This window comes from Dendrobates tinctorius, unplaced genomic scaffold (genome assembly GCF_039654945.1).
Source record: "Dendrobates tinctorius isolate UK_male_01 unplaced genomic scaffold, ASM3965494v1 ptg000105l, whole genome shotgun sequence".
NCBI classification, from domain to species: Eukaryota; Metazoa; Chordata; class Amphibia; order Anura; family Dendrobatidae; genus Dendrobates; species Dendrobates tinctorius.
The window spans coordinates 8,270,719-8,287,510 of record NW_027361773.1 but is presented as its reverse complement, the minus strand read 5'-3'; the positions used below and the strand labels follow the sequence as shown (position 1 = coordinate 8,287,510).

The 16,792-nt window shown below is 43.9% G+C and overlaps 1 pseudogene; it reads left to right on the top strand.

Moving 5' to 3' along the window:
- The window catches only part of LOC141100520 (store-operated calcium entry regulator STIMATE-like), a 140,026-nt pseudogene that overhangs the window by 30,521 nt on the left and 92,713 nt on the right, over nt 1-16,792 (top strand).

The following is a 16,792-nucleotide window of genomic DNA, read 5'->3' as shown; positions in this document are numbered from 1 at the left end:
CCCACCTCAAGAATTCTGCAGGCTGACACCCACCTGAGGGTCCCTTAGCAGACCCAGTGTAGCGCTGCTTCTGGGAGCCAGAGTCGCTTCCCCTGAGGGGGCTCTCGACTCCAGGCGTCGCCTCTGATGTCCCTCTGCCGGGCCGCCTCTACAGAGCAGCATCTAGTAAGCGGTCCCGACACCATATCACAACCGCAGGGCATCTTTGCAGACCACCGAGGCATCGGAGCCACAGGTGAGGGGGCCGGCTTGGGGGGGACCGCGCTGCTCCGGGCGGCGGCGTCACAGGCCCGGGCGCCACTTCCAGGTAGCGGTGTCCACGTCACTTCCGGTCTCTCCGGCTGGCCGGATTGCGTCCTGGGGCCGCGTCACTTCCGGGGACGCGCCCGGGCGTCTGCAGTACTTCCGAGTGGCGGTTCAGTCACGGCGATTCAAACTGAACTGCGCGCTCCCGGAGCTGGAAGCCGACAGGCGACGCCCCTCCAGGAGGATTCGGAGCAGGTCGGACATCGCGCGCACCAATTCAGGTGCACTGACTAGCGGCAGGTGGGCCCACACAGCCGTTCCTGCACAGAGATGGAGGATCAGGCGAGAACCGAGATGGGGCCTGATGGCCAGGGTCACGTGAGTACCTCAGCAAAGGTTATCTGCAGGACCCTAAGTAGGCAGATCCCACAGGACATATATTCTGTGTATTTTAGGGGACCCCAGCAGAGAAGAAGGAGTCTAAGAAAAAGGAGAAAAAGTGCCCAATCTGTGCCAAAAAACTAAAGGACACATGGCATAAGCCCTTATGTGACGCATGCACCAAACGCATAGTGGGGGATGAGCAAGCCAATATCATGGCTAACATGAGATCCATTATAAGGGAAGAGGTACAGGCTTCAGTATCAGGCCTGAGATGCCCCCAAACTCCTCAGCCGATCCCCCAGGTATCCGGTAAAAGGCCAAGGGAGTCAGACTCCTCATCGGAGGAGGACCCGTCTGAATCAGGACTAGAAGAGGAGGAGATGAGAGAACCCACAGAGAAGGGGAAGAGATATCTCTTTTCGTCCGGGGATACGGACGAACTCCTGGGTGCAGTAAGACACACTATGCAGATTGAGGAACCCCCAGAGACTCTATCGGTACAGGACGAGATGTTTGGGGGGCTGCAATCGCAAACCTCGATGGTATTCCCAGTAAATACGCACATACGAGTGATGATCCTGGAGGAATGGGAAGAGGCGGAGAAGAGACTCACAGTCCCTAGAGACTTTAAACTGTGCCTACCATTCGACCCAGAGGAGGTCAAGGTCTGGGAGGAAATCCCAAAAATAGATATCCCAGTTGCAAAGGTGTCTAAAAAGACAGTCATTCCCTTTGAGGACTCTTCCAATCTGAAGGAGCCCATGGACCGGAAGGCAGATGGCCTCTTAAAGAGAGCCTGGGAAAGTTCGGCCGCGGTCATACGGGCTAATATAGCAGCAATGTCTGTAGCGCGTTCAATGCACCTGTGGATAGATGACTTAGAGGAGCACCTTACAGATAGAACCCCAAGGGAGGCTATTCTAAAATCCCTTCCCCTGTTAAAATTAGCCACCGGGTTTCTAGCTGATGCCTCAGCGGAGACCGTCAGATTTACGGCCAGCAATCAGTCCCTGACCAACGCGGCCAGGAGAGCCATCTGGCTAAAAAGCTGGTCGGGGGATATACAATCCAAAAATAAGCTCTGCTCAATCCCGTTTTCGGGAGGCAAGGTGTTCGGGCCTGTGCTCGATGATATTTTAGAGAAAGCCTCTGACGAGAAAAAAGGTTTCCCGGAAGAGAAACGTAAAAAATATTAGCCCTTTCGTAGGCCCCGCTTTAACCAAAGAATGGACTACAGAGGGAAGAGGAAAACTGGAAGATGGAGCTCCCCCAAAGGGGGAGAGAGCAGGGGCAGAAATAGGGACTCCATCTTCTCCGGGTCAAACTCCCGAAGGAAATGACGCCACCAGAGTAGAGGGGCGATTGCTCGGGTTCCTAGGAGAGTGGCAGCAAATTTCCAGCAGCCCCTGGGTGCTACAGGTGATCTCGCAGGGGTACAGGATAGAGTTCGACTCCCTCCCTCCAGGCCGATTTCTGATAACCAGCTGCCACCTCCATTCTGCCTCCCCCATGTGGCGGGACATTCAGGACCTCCTGACAACGGCTGCAGTCATCCCAGTACCCGCGCGAGAGGAAGGCAGAGGGCACTACTCGAGCCTTTTCTCAATAAAGAAGCCGTCAGGAGAGTCCAGAACTATAATAAATCGCAAACCCCTAAACAGGTGGCTAAGATACAAAAGATTCAAGATGGAATCAATAAAATCTACAATTCCCCTCCTAAGGAAAGGTGTGGTAATGTGTACTCTAGATTTAAAGAGTGCATATTACCATGTCCCCATCCATCCAGACCATCAAAAGTATCTCAGGTTTGCAGTGAGGAAAGGGGGCAGGATCTACCATTATCAGTTCCGCTGCCTCCCCTTCGGTCTAGCATCAGCCCCAAGTGTCTTTACGAAGCTGATGGCAGAGGTAGTGGCTTACCTAAGAATCAGAAATATCACGGTGGTCCCTTACCTAGACGATTTCCTCATCATAGCAGATTCAGTGGCCCGGCTCAGGCTCGACTATCAGTCTTTGATTTCCACGCTGCAGAGCTTGGGCTGGATTATAAACTGGCAAAAATCAGATCTAATGCCCAAGCCAAGAATAAAATTCCTGGGAGTAATATTAGACTCAGAAGAAAGAATGTCTTACCTTCCAGAGGGAAAACAGACCAGCATGAAGGAAAGGATTCGTCAGTTCGCAAGACAGCGGGTCTCTATCAGGGAGGCCATGAAAATTCTAGGCCTAATGACATCCTGTATTCCATGCATCAGGTGGAGCCAGTTCCACTCTCGAGATCTACAACGGGCAGTTCTATCTTCCTGGGACAGAAGACAAAGCTTATTGGACAGAAAGATCCGATTGTCTCACCGGGTCAGAAATTCCCTTTTCTGGTGGACTGTTCCGAAGAATCTACACACCGGTGTCTCATGGATCCAATTCCCGGAGGTCATAGTTACCACAGACGCAAGCCAGCAGGGTTGGGGCGGACATGTCCAAGGAAGATACTACCAGGGACGATGGGGTCGAGAGGACAGCAAGGAGTCCTCCAACTTCAGGGAGCTTCATGCGGTATGGAAAGTATTATCGTCGGCCCAGTCACTGGTGAGAAACAGGCATGTCAAAGTACTATCAGACAATACCACGACAGTAGCTTTCCTCCGTCACCAAGGTGGTCCAAGACACCCAGGACTGCAGCGCCTAGCCGAACAGATCTTCAGATGGGCAGAAAAGAACACCCTCTAGATCTCAGCAGTGCACCTAGAGGGTGACAAAAACCAGGTGGCAGACTTTCTCAGCAGGAGAAGAGTAGTCGCAACGGAATGGGAGCTGAACAGCGAGGTATTCGACAGCCTATGCAGCCGGTGGGGAACTCCGGAGATAGACCTGTTCGCAGTCAAGCAGAACACAAAGCTCAGGAACTTCTACTCTCTGAACCCTCTAGGGAACCCGGCAGGAATCGACGCTCTGTCCCAGTCATGGAGCAGGGGCCTGTTATACGCCTTCCCGCCTCTCGCTCTCATACCGCGGACTCTCAGGAAGATCAACGAAGACAAAGCCAGAGTCATACTAATAGTGCCATTCTGGCCAAAGAGGAGTTGGTTCCCCTTGTTCAGGAAGATGGCAGAAGAAGAACCCATTCTTCCAGAAAGAAGGGACCTCCTCCGCCAGGGCCCGGTTTGGCACCAGAAGCCAGAGGCACTTCAATTGTCGGCCTGGATCCTGAGCGGCAGGTCTTAAGATCAAGAGGCCTATCAGACGACGTCATCTCTACCCTACAGGCGAGTAGAAAACCGGTAACCGCCGCAATATACAACAAGATCTGGAAAAGATTCTGCAGCTTCTGTGGAGAGACGACAGTTGAGACTGACCGCCCCAATATCCCAAAGATTCTGGACTTCTTGCAGGCAGGGTTCAAAAAGGGTCCTAGACCCAGTATGCTAAGAGTACAGATCGCGGCCCTTAGCGTGTTCTATGACTGCGCCCTATCAGCACACCCCTTGGTAGCCCATTTCTCCAGGGCGGTTCAGAGGCTGAAGCCCTTAATAAGGAAGTCGGTTCCCCCTGGGACCTTAACCTAGTCCTCAATGCGCTATGTAAGCACCCATTCCAGCTAGTGGCAGACATAGGGATTGATAATCTCTCGATCAGAACGGCATTTCTGGTAGTGATCACGTCAGCAAAGAGGCTAGGAGAACTTCAGGCCCTGTCTATCCAGGACCCATATCTTCAGGTGTTTGAAGATAGATTAATCTTAAGACTTGACCCGGCTTCCCTTCTAAAGGTGGTCTCAGATTCAAACATGAATCAAGAGGTAGTACTCCCTTCATTCTGTCAGTTCCCTAAGAATAAAAAAGAGAGCGCCTACCATAACCTAGACGTCAGGGAGTCAGTTCTCGGGTACCTAGACGCAACCAGGCCTTGGAGAAAGGATAATAATCTCTTCATTCAGTACAGTGGTCCGAATAAAGGGAGGAAAGCAGCTAAATCCACAATCGCAAGATGGATTAAGTCCACAATTAGTCTAGCCTATAGCACACAGGGGCAGAATCCCCCAAGGAACCTTAAAGCCCACTCAACCAGGGCCATGGCCACGTCATGGCCAGAGAGGGGGGGAGCCTCGGTGGAACAAATCTGTAGGGCCGCATCCTGGTCCAGTCTGAGTACCTTCTCTAGACACTATAAATTAGATGTGGTATCCGCACAATTGGCATTTGGCAGAAAGGTACTCCACGCAGTAGTCCCACCCTAGCATCAGTCTCCTTTGGTACTACTCCATCGTGCTGTCAGGTGGTGACCTGGAAAACGGTAATTAGACCTACCGGTAATTGTGTTTCCAGGAATCCATCCTGACAGCACTGTTAGTTCCCTCCCTAAGATATTCATCCGTACTATTGTGATGTAACATGTGTATGTGGAAATTTGTTGAATAAAAACCTTCTTGCATCCATCCAGATGTGTTACTTTGAGAAATCACTGAAGGATGGCGAGGGGAGGGTCCTTTTGAGCTCTCGTGGTTTCCTGTCCCACTGTGGATAAGAAGGACGTCCTCCATCGTGCTGTCAGGATGGATTCCTGGAAACACAATTACAGGTAGGTCTAATTACCGTTTTAATCATGTTTAAAAGTGATTAAATGTTTTATCTTCACAGATATTTTGATATCAGCAGCGTATGAGTGATAAATCCGTCTTCTCTCTGAAGCATTACCTGACACACGTTTCAGCGGCTAGCCTTCTTCCGGGGTTAACTCAACTAATCTTGTAGAATACACACATATACTGTAGCTCAGCAATGAGACCACCATTGATCCTGGTCAAGTATCCATTACCTTTGGATGAAAAATAACCCCTTATCATCAGGCTTCCTGCGCTGAACTTGACATTTCCATCTATATCTCAACCCGTTAACCCCTTTTTTCTCTTGTTTCCTTCAGACCCATTTGCACCTATAAGAGCCTAGTCTGTTGACTTTTGTGTCATCACTCCAAATCACCAGTTTAAAATCTTTTACTGTCCACTTTTTGCACTTATTTGCAAACTCGAATCAACGCTTCTTATGACACAATATTGAAGCTGAGGCTTTGTCACTTTTTTTTGGACCACCATTCCAAACTTGTGTAATGTGCCTCGCACGGTGCTTGCATCAATGTCTGTGATCTCACTATTATGAAGCATATGAGCCACCTCCACTGTCGTGTTTGTCGTGCCAGAACTGATAGACTTTGGATGAGCTGACTTGTTGACTCTGATGTTTTGCCTGGATGTCCATCTTTTGGCTTCTGAATGGATGGACAGGCTTCATTTTGTATTCTTACAATAGTCATGGCACTCAAAAGTTGCAGTTTGGCAATTTTCTTGGCTGAGGTGCAGCTATCAATGAGCAGTATGATGCTGTTTCTCTTTTCTTAGGAAATTGCCTTCATGGCTGCTCCTCGATTCAAAGCATTGACCTTTTGCTTGGAAAGCAACCTAATAACACACTGAGCTATTAGGGAATGTGAGAACAGGTTGTAATTTGTAGTATACAGGAAGAAAAATATTTTCCACCACCAGGAGCAAAACAGTAACTATACAGTGACATGACAAGAATCCGCATAACTAATCATATGCTAAATAGTTACAAGTCAGATTTATGTATGAGATAGCCAAGATTATTGTCTATAAAATGATGGTAGTCTCAGGTACAAAGCAGTAGAGGAAGGGGAGATATGGAGCCTGAATGTAAAATGAAATGCTATCTACCTATAGATCTTACATGTCAAACTCTGGCTCGTGGGCCAAACCTGGCCCACAGGGTGTTTATATTTGGCCCGCAATGCTGGCACTGCTCCCCACCCCCTTCCTGGATGCCGATACAGTTGAAAGCAATGTTGGAAATGGGATGCCATCCACTCCCTCCACCAACATTTTCCCTTAGCATCTGGTGTCTCAGCACAGCAGGCATGATGACGTCACTGTTTTGCACCCACTGCGCTGCGCAGTGAAAAGCTTCAGAGCACTCGCTGCCAAGACCAGATTAGCGGAGGAATGGAGAGAGGTAAGCGTGGCACATTGACATTGCACACATATGCTGCACAGCTAACTGGCAGATAAAATGCCAGGGACTGATTACACCTGGAGGATATAAGTGAATTTCTCCCTGTAGTTGCTCTACTGGTAAGGCAGGCAGGAATGATTTTAAAGGAAACCTGTCACCCCCCTGGGCATTTTTAACTAAAAGAGCCACCTTCAGCAGCTCTAAGGCTGCATTCTGTGAAGGTGGCTCTTCTGTTTCTGACCCCCATTAACGCCAAAATATAGACTTTTATAAATCGCTCCTCATACCTGTATTCGTCACAGAGGTATGGTGTGTCACCGCCTCCCAGCTGTCCATCAACCCCCCTATACAGCGTCCCTGCACTGCCTCCTTCTTTTGTATTTGCCGCTGTTACATGTTGTCGGGCGCCTGCGCTGTGACAACAGTTCTCGGGCATGCACAGTGCACTCTGCCCGGGAGCTAAAATCAGGCTATCGCGCCTGTGTGTTTCTGCATCACAAGATTCCCAGCCCCGCAGTGTGAATACTTCATAACACACTGCGGGGCGGGATCTGGGGACTCAGAAACACACAGGCGCGATAGCCTGATTTCAGCTCCCGGGCAGCGCGCACTGCACATGCCCGAGAACTGTTGTCACAGCGCAGGCGCCCGACAACATGTAACGGCGTCAAATACAAAAGAAGGAGGTGGTGCAGGGACTCTGTAGAGGAGGGTTGATGGACAGCTTGGAGGCAACGACACTCCATACCTCTGTGACAGAATTCAGGTATGAGGAACGATTTATAAAAGTCTATATTTTGGCGTTACTGGGGGTCAGAAATAGAAGAGCCACCTTCACAGAATGCAGCCTTAGTGCTGCTAAAGGTGGCTCTTTTAGTTAAAAACGCCCAGGGGGGGTGACAGGTTCCCTTTAATGCTATTCACCTGCAGTATTAGCCCTATATCAGCACATAAATAGCATTTCTGGATCTGATAAGTTTCTTTTACACTCAGTTCACATTAATACAGTTCTCTCTGCTAAGCTTTATATCGGGATTTGCAGTGGGGGAAAAAAAATATTTAGTCAGCCACCAATTGTGCAAGTTCTCCCACTTAAAAAGCTGAGAGACGCCTGTAATTGACATCATAGGTAGACCACAACTATGAGAGTCAAAATGAGGAAACAAATCCAGGAAATCACTTTGTCTGATTTGGCAAGATTTATTTTGCAAATGATGGTGGAAAATAAGTATTTGGTCACCTAAAAACATGCAGGATTTCTGGCTCTCACAGACCTGTAACTTCTTTTATAGGCTCCTCTGTCCTCCACTCATTAGTTGTAGTAATGGCACCTGTTTGAACTTGTTATCGGTATAAAAGACACCTGTCCACAACCTCCAACAGTCACACTCCAAACTCCACTATGGTGAAGACCAAAGAGCTGTCGAAGGACACCAGAAACAAAATTGTAGCCCTGCACCGGGCCGGAAAGACTGAATCTGCAATAGGCAAGCAGCTTGGTGTGATGAAATCAACTGTGGGAGCAATAATAAGAAAATGGAATACATACAAAATCACTGATAATCTCCGTCAATCTGGGGCTCCATGAAAGATCTCATCCCGTGGGGTCAAAAATTATCACAAGAACGGTGAGCAAAAATCCCAGTACATCAGTAGCCCACTATGCCACCAGGGACTCAGATCCTGCAGTGCCAGACATGTCCCGCTGCTTAAGCCAGTACATATCCAGGCCCATCTGACGTTTGCTAGAGAGCATTTGGATTATCCAGAAGGGTATTGGGAGAATGTCATGTGGTCTGATGAAACCAAAGTAGAACTGTTTGGTAGAAACAAAACTTGTCGTGTTTGGAGGAGACAGAATTCTGAGTTGCATCCAAAGAACACCATACCTACTGTGAAGCATGGGGATGGCAACATCATGCTTTGGGGCTGTTTCTCTGCAAAGGGACCAGGATGTCTGATCCATGTACATGAAAGAATAAATGGGGCCATGTATCGTGAGATTTTGAGTGCAAACCTCCTTCCATCAGCAAGGGCATTGAAGATGAAACGTGGATGGGTCTTTCAGCATGATAATGATCCCAAGAACAGCACCAGGGCAAAGAAGGCGTGGCTTCATAAGGTCCTGGAGTGGCCTAGCCAGTCTCCAGATCTCATCCCCATAGAAAATCTTTGGAGGGATTTGAAAGTCTTTGGTGCCCAGCGACAGGCCCAAAACATCTATGCTCTAGAGGAGATATGCATGGAGTAATGGGTCAACATACCTCCAATAGTGTGTGCCAACCATGTGAAGATTTACAGAAAACGTTTGACCTCTGTCATTGCCAACAAAGGATATATAACAAAATATTGCGAGGAACTTTTGTTAATGACTAAATACTTATTTTCTACCATAATTTGCAAAATAAATCTTGCCAAATCAGACAAGATGATTTTCTGGATTTGCTTTCTCATTTTGACTCTAATAGTTGTGGTCTACCTATGATGACAATTACAGGCCTCTCTCAACTTTTTAAGTGGGAGAACTTCCACAATTGGTGGCTGACTACATACTTTTTTCCCCACTGTATGTTGAATTCCCCCAAAAAACTGTATTTCGACAGGAAGAATGACTGCCAGTCAATGTATTAAAGCCAGCAGTCACGGTGGACACTCTCTGTTCCATCTTGGCAGTATTAGGGTTTTTTAGACGCATCCCAGTTTTGCTGGAAAAACCTTGGAGTAGTGCTCAGCTTTGCACATTGTGTAAACCTAGCCTTAGACTGCTTAGTTGGTTTGCCACATTTTTGTGCATCTGAAAAGAATGAATATTATCAGGATGAAGGCTAAACAGTTTTCACAGTATGGAATCAAAAAGAAGTTTTAATTTGAGAAAATAGAAAACATTATTTTCCTCAAAAAAGCAAAAAAAAGGGCAACCAAATGTAAAACAATAAAATAAAGTTTATTGCTAGGTTAATACAAATAATGTGCCGGGTTTATGTTGAATATGGTCAAGTGAGGTTAGACTAAAAGTGCCACATCAGGATGATACATGGGGGAATAAAACATCCCTGTTGCAAGAGGCAAGGATCCCCCTAAATCGATTCTCCTTAAAAGCAATAATATACAGATACATCATGTGAAAAACACATAGATGTAATGCAAACAACTGGCACAAATTAGGTTTAAAGAGTAAAAGGCTCAATAGCTGATAATGAACTTAATGGGAATGCATAGCTGCTTTTAAGAGCAAATACTCTGGTAATCTAAATAGAGTTGTAAATTGCAGGAAAATCAAGGTGCCAAAATCGCACCAGAGCCCAAATTGTAGGCAACCATATGATATCATATAATAATGCAACCGTAAAGGTACCGTCACATTTAGCGATGCACCAGCGATCCCGACAACGATACGACCCGGTGAGGATCGCTGGTGCATCGCTAAGTGGTCGCTAGTGAGCTGCCAAACAGGCAGATCCCACCAGCGACATAGCAGCGGTCGGCGGTCATTACTTACCTGTCAGACGCGGCGATGAAGACGTCCTCCCGCCCGTGTCCACGCGTCGCTCGTCGGCGCCAGCAGGAAGCCGACGACGAAAAACGGCCCAGGACGTTCTCGCGCGATCAGCGACAGACAGCGGGGGAGCCGGTCGAAGGTAAGTATCACAAATAGCGATATCGCTAGCAATATCGCTGCTGCGTCACAAAATCGGTGACGCTTTAGCGATATCGCTTGCGATCTCGCTAAGTGTGACGGGCCCTTAAGTGCTGGAGAATGCATATACCTCAAGACATGATGCCAGTAAAATAATTAGTTTTGTACATTACTTTTAGAATGATTACATAATAAACGTTAGTGTTTTTACTCATAATTTATACTGTTGTTTTTCTCTGGTTACTATCTTTAATGGAATATAAAGAAAAGTTTATCAGCTCACCCGTGAATTATCCACAGCAGGTGCAGTTATCCATGAAGGTGCACGGAATAGCATTCAAGCCCACATGCAAAAGTAATCCATGATTATCCAGCACATCTTCTTGATTATAAAAAACTTTTTCTTCTCTCTTTAAAGTTTTATTCTCATGTGGGACCAGCTATCCCTTTCTGTCTTGATCTCTAATAATGTTTTTAAGAGGATTTGAATAAAGAAAAAGTGTTTTATAATCAAGAAGATGTGCTGGATAATCATGGATTACTATCTTTAATGGGTGTGTTTAAAGTATTTTCAGTATTTCTTGTACACTGATCAGCCATAACGTTAACCCCTTAGATGTATAGACACATCATGAGTCGTGTCCTTCACTTTGATGCGGCTCCAGTGCTGAGTGCGAATCTTTCCCGGCACATGACAGCTGATTTGATCAGCTGTCATGTGCCTCAAACAGCAGCGGGTGGAATCGCAATCCATCCATGGGTGTTAACATGTTAAATGCTGCTGTCAATCACTGACCGTAGCATTTAACTCGAGCGCGCAGAAAACGCTTCATAAGACCCGTCAATTGGTACCTCTGCCACATGATTTCAGGGCACTGATGGGTTGGCATGCCAGCCGAGGGTCTGCAGAAGACCCCCATGCTTTTCATTTACCGATCTCCTATCATAGAAGTTAATGATTTCTGCTATACATAGCAGAGCTGAAGCCCTGCTATGTGGAGAACAAGCATTCAGAAGATCGCAGCTTCAAGTCTCCTAAGCGAATTATTAAAGCATGTAAAAAAAAAAAGTTTAAAAATTTGTAACACTTCAAATTACCCCCCTTTTGTCCCATTCAAAATAAAACAATAAAAAAATAAAAATACACATATTTGGTACTGCTGCATTCAGAAATGTCCAGTCTATCAAAATATCAAGTAAATTAATCCGATGGGTAAACAGCATAACAAGAAAAAAAATAAAACTCCAGAATTACCATTTTTGGTCACTGCAACATTGCAATAAAATACAATAACAGACATTACAGAATAACAATAATCACATAAATCAACAGAAACCAAGAGCAGTGAGTGAGAATACTGTGTTCTTGGTCCAAAGAATGTTTCAGTACCCTCAGAACCCTGAGATCTCCATTGCATAGCCTTGATGGTTGCCGTTGCAATCCAAGGCTAAAAATTGGTCTCAGAAGTCTGCCAGCTGTAATGACTTGTTTAGAAGCTAACATTTTACTGTTAAAAATAGAATTTTTCATCCCAATAATTCTGCTATGCGTTAATTCCTGAAAAATATCTGAAAGATTAAGAAACTAGCAGACAGCAGTTTTGCTTTATGAAGCACGGCCTGTCCAGACACTGCGCTATCATACATGGATGGGATTTTTCGGGTTTTTTTACCTAGTGACCGGGTTGATTCTAATACCCCTAACAGATTCCAGGCTTTGTGTAGAAGAGAAATCTACTGGATTTATAGGTTGAATACCATAAATCCAAATGTCCTCAATGTGCTTCCTCTTTGTGAGCAGCAGGGTAATTAACCCCGATATGATATAAACCATCAACCTTTGATTTGACTTCATCCTTGTACATCCGTCCTGAGGAAGAAGTCATGGAATGGACCTCGAAACGCATTGTTTTTGTATGTACCATGAAATAAAGCATTGATATTGGAACCTACTCCTAGAATCGACTGGATTTCCTCCATTTGAGGGTTGAAGTATAGCAGCGCGGGAACCAGGTGGTTTTTTTTTTCCCTTTTGGGATCTCCTCTTTGAGAAATGGAAGCAGACGCTGTCTGTCTACACCCTCCTGCTGCAGCTTCATTACATGGGATTGAGCGTATTTAGTAGTTGTGGCGTTACACAACCTCTGAACAATTCAAATTTTACTTATTATATCTGGTAAAGCCCTATGGGCGCACTTTTGTGGTTTCTTTTATCTTTACAGTTTTGAATATGTTGAGAAATGCAGTTGTTAAAATGAAATGACTTTGGGGTCACTTCAAACTGAATAGGTCCCTAAAAAAATAAGTTTTGTAAATTTCCTTGAATTAAAAAAAATTGCTGCTAAATTTTTAAACCAGTTACCCAGTATAAGCGGTCAGCAGTAGTATTCACTTCCAACAGGGAAGCAAAACAAGCATAAAGGTGTATAGAGTAAAAAATGTATATACTTTATTGACAAAAAATGACACTTTCAGCCAGAAACATGTTAAATGTTGGATTCTTTTTAACCTGTCTGGACTTGTCTTTGCCTTTTAATGGAATGAAATAAAAATATTTTTTTTTCATATTCAGCCTATGGATCCCTTTTCCCTTTTTTGCACTAAATTTTTCCGATGGTCAACGGACTTGGATCCTGGCTGCATTTTTGAGAAGCAGCCATCCTTTCATCACACTGTGAGGCTTATCTCCTAACTTGTACTTTTTTCTTTTGATATAACATTATCTGCAATTTTCCTTAGGACCTAATCCTTGTCCCTGTGCACCTAACACTTTACCTGTGGGTGCTCTCTATTAACAGCAGGCCATTGATTTGCCTGATATTATATACCTACATTTATGGGGTTATATTATGCATAACCCTGGTGCTGTGTGTATTCCTAATACTTCTCTTTGTTTGTAAGTGTCTTTTTTATTGTGTATTTTTTGTGAATAAAGTATATATATATTTTACTCTATACACTGGTAAATTTTTAAAGCTTCAGATGTCCTAACAAAATGAAAGGTCATTTGACAAATATTGTTAATCTAATGGAGGCATGAGGTAAATTCTATTTATTAACTATTTTGTGGGGTACGTCTGGAATAAAGGTATAAACTTTCTACGTTTGAAAATTGTTAATTTACAAAAAAAAAGTTTTCAAATTTCATAAATACAAAACAAATCAACCTAAATTTCTCACTACCGTAAAATATAATGTGTCAGGAAAATCAATCTCAAAATCACTGTATTATATTGAAACATCACAGAGTTAATGCCACATGCAGTGACATATGTCAAATTTTAAAAATTTGGCCTGGTCACTAAGGGGTTAAGTAAGTTTCACAGTAAAAACACTGCTTGTGTCAGTCTGCTCCTGTCCTGTAGTGCATTCTGCTGCCAACGTAAAAAAATATATTGCTCCATGGTCCATATTTGCTGCCTTTATGCCCATTATAGGCTCCTTGGCAAAGAAATGGGGTCAGCTTGGGCACCCTGACTTTTTTGTAGCTATTTTCTACTGTTTGTTCACAAGCCAAGCCTGCATCTTTATCAGCAGATGATGACTGATTTAATCAGCCATCATCTGCATCTAACAGCTTCATATGGAGTGAAGCTTCACCAGTGGATGCTTACCTGTCAAATACCGCTGTCAATCTGTGACAACTGCATTGACAGTGTGCCGGCAATGGGGTGCGCTGTCCCATGCGGCAGTCGGCGCACCCGTGACATGATCACGGGGCGCCAACGGGTTGCCGTGACGGAAAGTGGTCTGCTGAACACCTCTGTGCCTGTTAGGATGGCACTCCTGTGAAAACCAGCGCGTAGCTGGAGTTCGTAGGAGACGGTGATTTTTGCTATATGCAGCAATACTGTGGTATTGCTCTATATAGTACAACTGGTGAATTTTAAGCATGGACAAACCCTTTATTATAAATGGAGAAGAGTGTAATTATAGTCAGAAAAAAATCTGTCATTCGCAAGTCACAAAAATTTATCTTAAGTTCTATTTTGCGTCACATTTGGCCACTTGTTGCTCCAGACTTGATCCTTTTTAAAAAAGTGAGCAGGATTTAGGGAAACAGAGCATTGCCTACCGCCACACAACAAATTTCCTAAAATGTACAGCAAACTGGCGAACACTGTAGCTGATATCTAGTCCTAGATTTCAATTTGTGCATGGACAGCCCAAAGATGTGCAAAATTGTCACAAGGTTTTTGCCACCTCATCGGAGAACAGCAGTAATGAGCTGTTTGGACTGTAGCACAGGATTCTCATAGATCAAATAATCAGGGCGCAGTATTGCAATTCTGTATTATTATTATTCTTGGTAACACCTTTTTGGAAGCTGGAATGACATCACAAAAGTCACCACAATACATTTATGTGTCAAGGTTAAACAAAATTAATTTCTATACATAACGTACGTGTGCAAAGAAGATTTTTGTATTTTCTGTTAAATGGTTAAAATTTAAAAATGATGTAAGGATAAAATAATAAAATGTTTTCACGTACAAGGTTAAAAATCCAGTGTGGCTGAGGTTATGTATACACTGACATGGAAAACACACATTACTCAATTCTGTAGGTCAAATTACAGGTATGGAGTCCTCACTAAGATCTCAGAGAATGGCATAAATAGACCAGCGTTAGAAAAAATCCAGAGTTAGCGTAACATCAGTTGTCAATTCTTTGATTTCCATAGATGAATATGTATGGCTGTTTATTAGTCTATGCATAGGAATACTAGATCAGATGTAAATAATAACGTAGATGGATTGTAGCATATTTGGTATTGGAGATAATCTAGAACAAGTTTTTCCAAAACCTTTTATAATAAAATATTTTTATTTTCTATCATTACCAATGTATTTGCCATAATTATGTGTCTGAGTAGTCTCATTTGGCTGACCGGTATCTATCATGACTTCGCCAAACACATAAACACTGGGCTTTCATGTGCCAAAATTTTGTGTCCCAAGATTGTATGTCATCTCATATCCATAGTATAAGGGACAGTTTGTTGTGCGCTTGAGGGTCTGAAAATGTAGCCCCATCTAAGTGGAGCAGAGTTTGACCAATGTCTTCTCTGCTGCATTCATTTTCTATGGTACTGACACAGATAAGAGTACAGTTTTCCCACAACTCAATGATGGGTATGTTACCCTTCATCCTATGAATATGAGAACTTCAAAACTGGGTACAAGCCTTAAATTTACAATTTATCTCTTGGCTACCATATGTCTGTATAGAGATTGGGGGGAGGAGATGTGGCACACTCTTTCCTCTATGCTGCTGTAGTGCACTTCCAAAATGGCAGGAATTGTGGGGTTTTCCTAATTTGTGGTTTTTAAAACCTTCCTGAAAATGGCTAAAGGAAGGTCAGCTAGTGAACTGGTCACAAGATGAAGGGTTCCCAAGGCTTATTGATGCACATCTAATCAATAAATGCCCCTAGTTTCACCTTTCAGGATTTCGTGTCATTTACAACAGTATTCCTTCAGGAGGCTTGGGAAGGTCATGCCTAAATTTGTTAGAACAGTTTCAGTGACATAAGGAGACCTACACGATATAATTTTAGAGGTTGCAGGAAATATTTTTTTTTTAAGAAATTTTTGATCTTTCAGACAAAACATTATCTTGACTTTATTTTGGAGAGAATTGTAACAACTGTAATACCTGTGCCTGATCCTGTACAATGATGTGTATAGCTATCACCTTGATCTTTTGTACCTATGAGATCAAGGTGGCGAGTGTGGTGGCAGGAATTGAGGATCCCGTCACATTTACCTTTTGGTTGCCGAGGTCAATTAAAACCACAGCATCTAACTCATGTTACAGATGTATGTGCCCCCAAACCCCTTTTCATTAAAAGTTAATGGTGCTTTGTAAAAATTCACCATAAAACTGTACTTGTATAATCGTGGTAGTCATATTGAAATAAATATATATGACATATTATTTATAATGCCTAGTATTAAGAAAATAGACAATTTGGCCGACTTCACGTTATTACGCTTTTTTGTTGCAATGTGTGCAAAGAATTCTTTTGCATTTTGCTGAGTGGAAGATATGTACTTTGCTTCCTAGCTGTATCTCTGTTGTACCAGTTCATTAGTTAAAAATTACTAGATTTGTTTTGCTTAGTAAGCACCTCTTCTGAAAAATGTTCTAAGAACTTACAGAGGAAGGGTCTTAAGTAAAATAAGTTATAGTCCTAGTTATTTGATTATAGCAATCTGTTCCATACAAATTCTACAAGCTTGATCCATATATGTAGTGATGGTAAAAAAAAAATATATCACTTTTGTTTTTCAGTAAAACGCTGGAGGGAACCTAAAGAAGAAAGGTGTCCATGGAGAATATGGTTAGCAGTTTCTTGTATGCTTCTTAGGCTACTTTCACACTAGCGTCGTGCGATGCACGTCGCAATGCGTCGTTTTGGGGAAAAAAACGCATCCTGCAAAGTTGCCCGCAGGATGCGTTTTTTCTCCATTGACTTACATTAGCGATGCATTGCGACGCA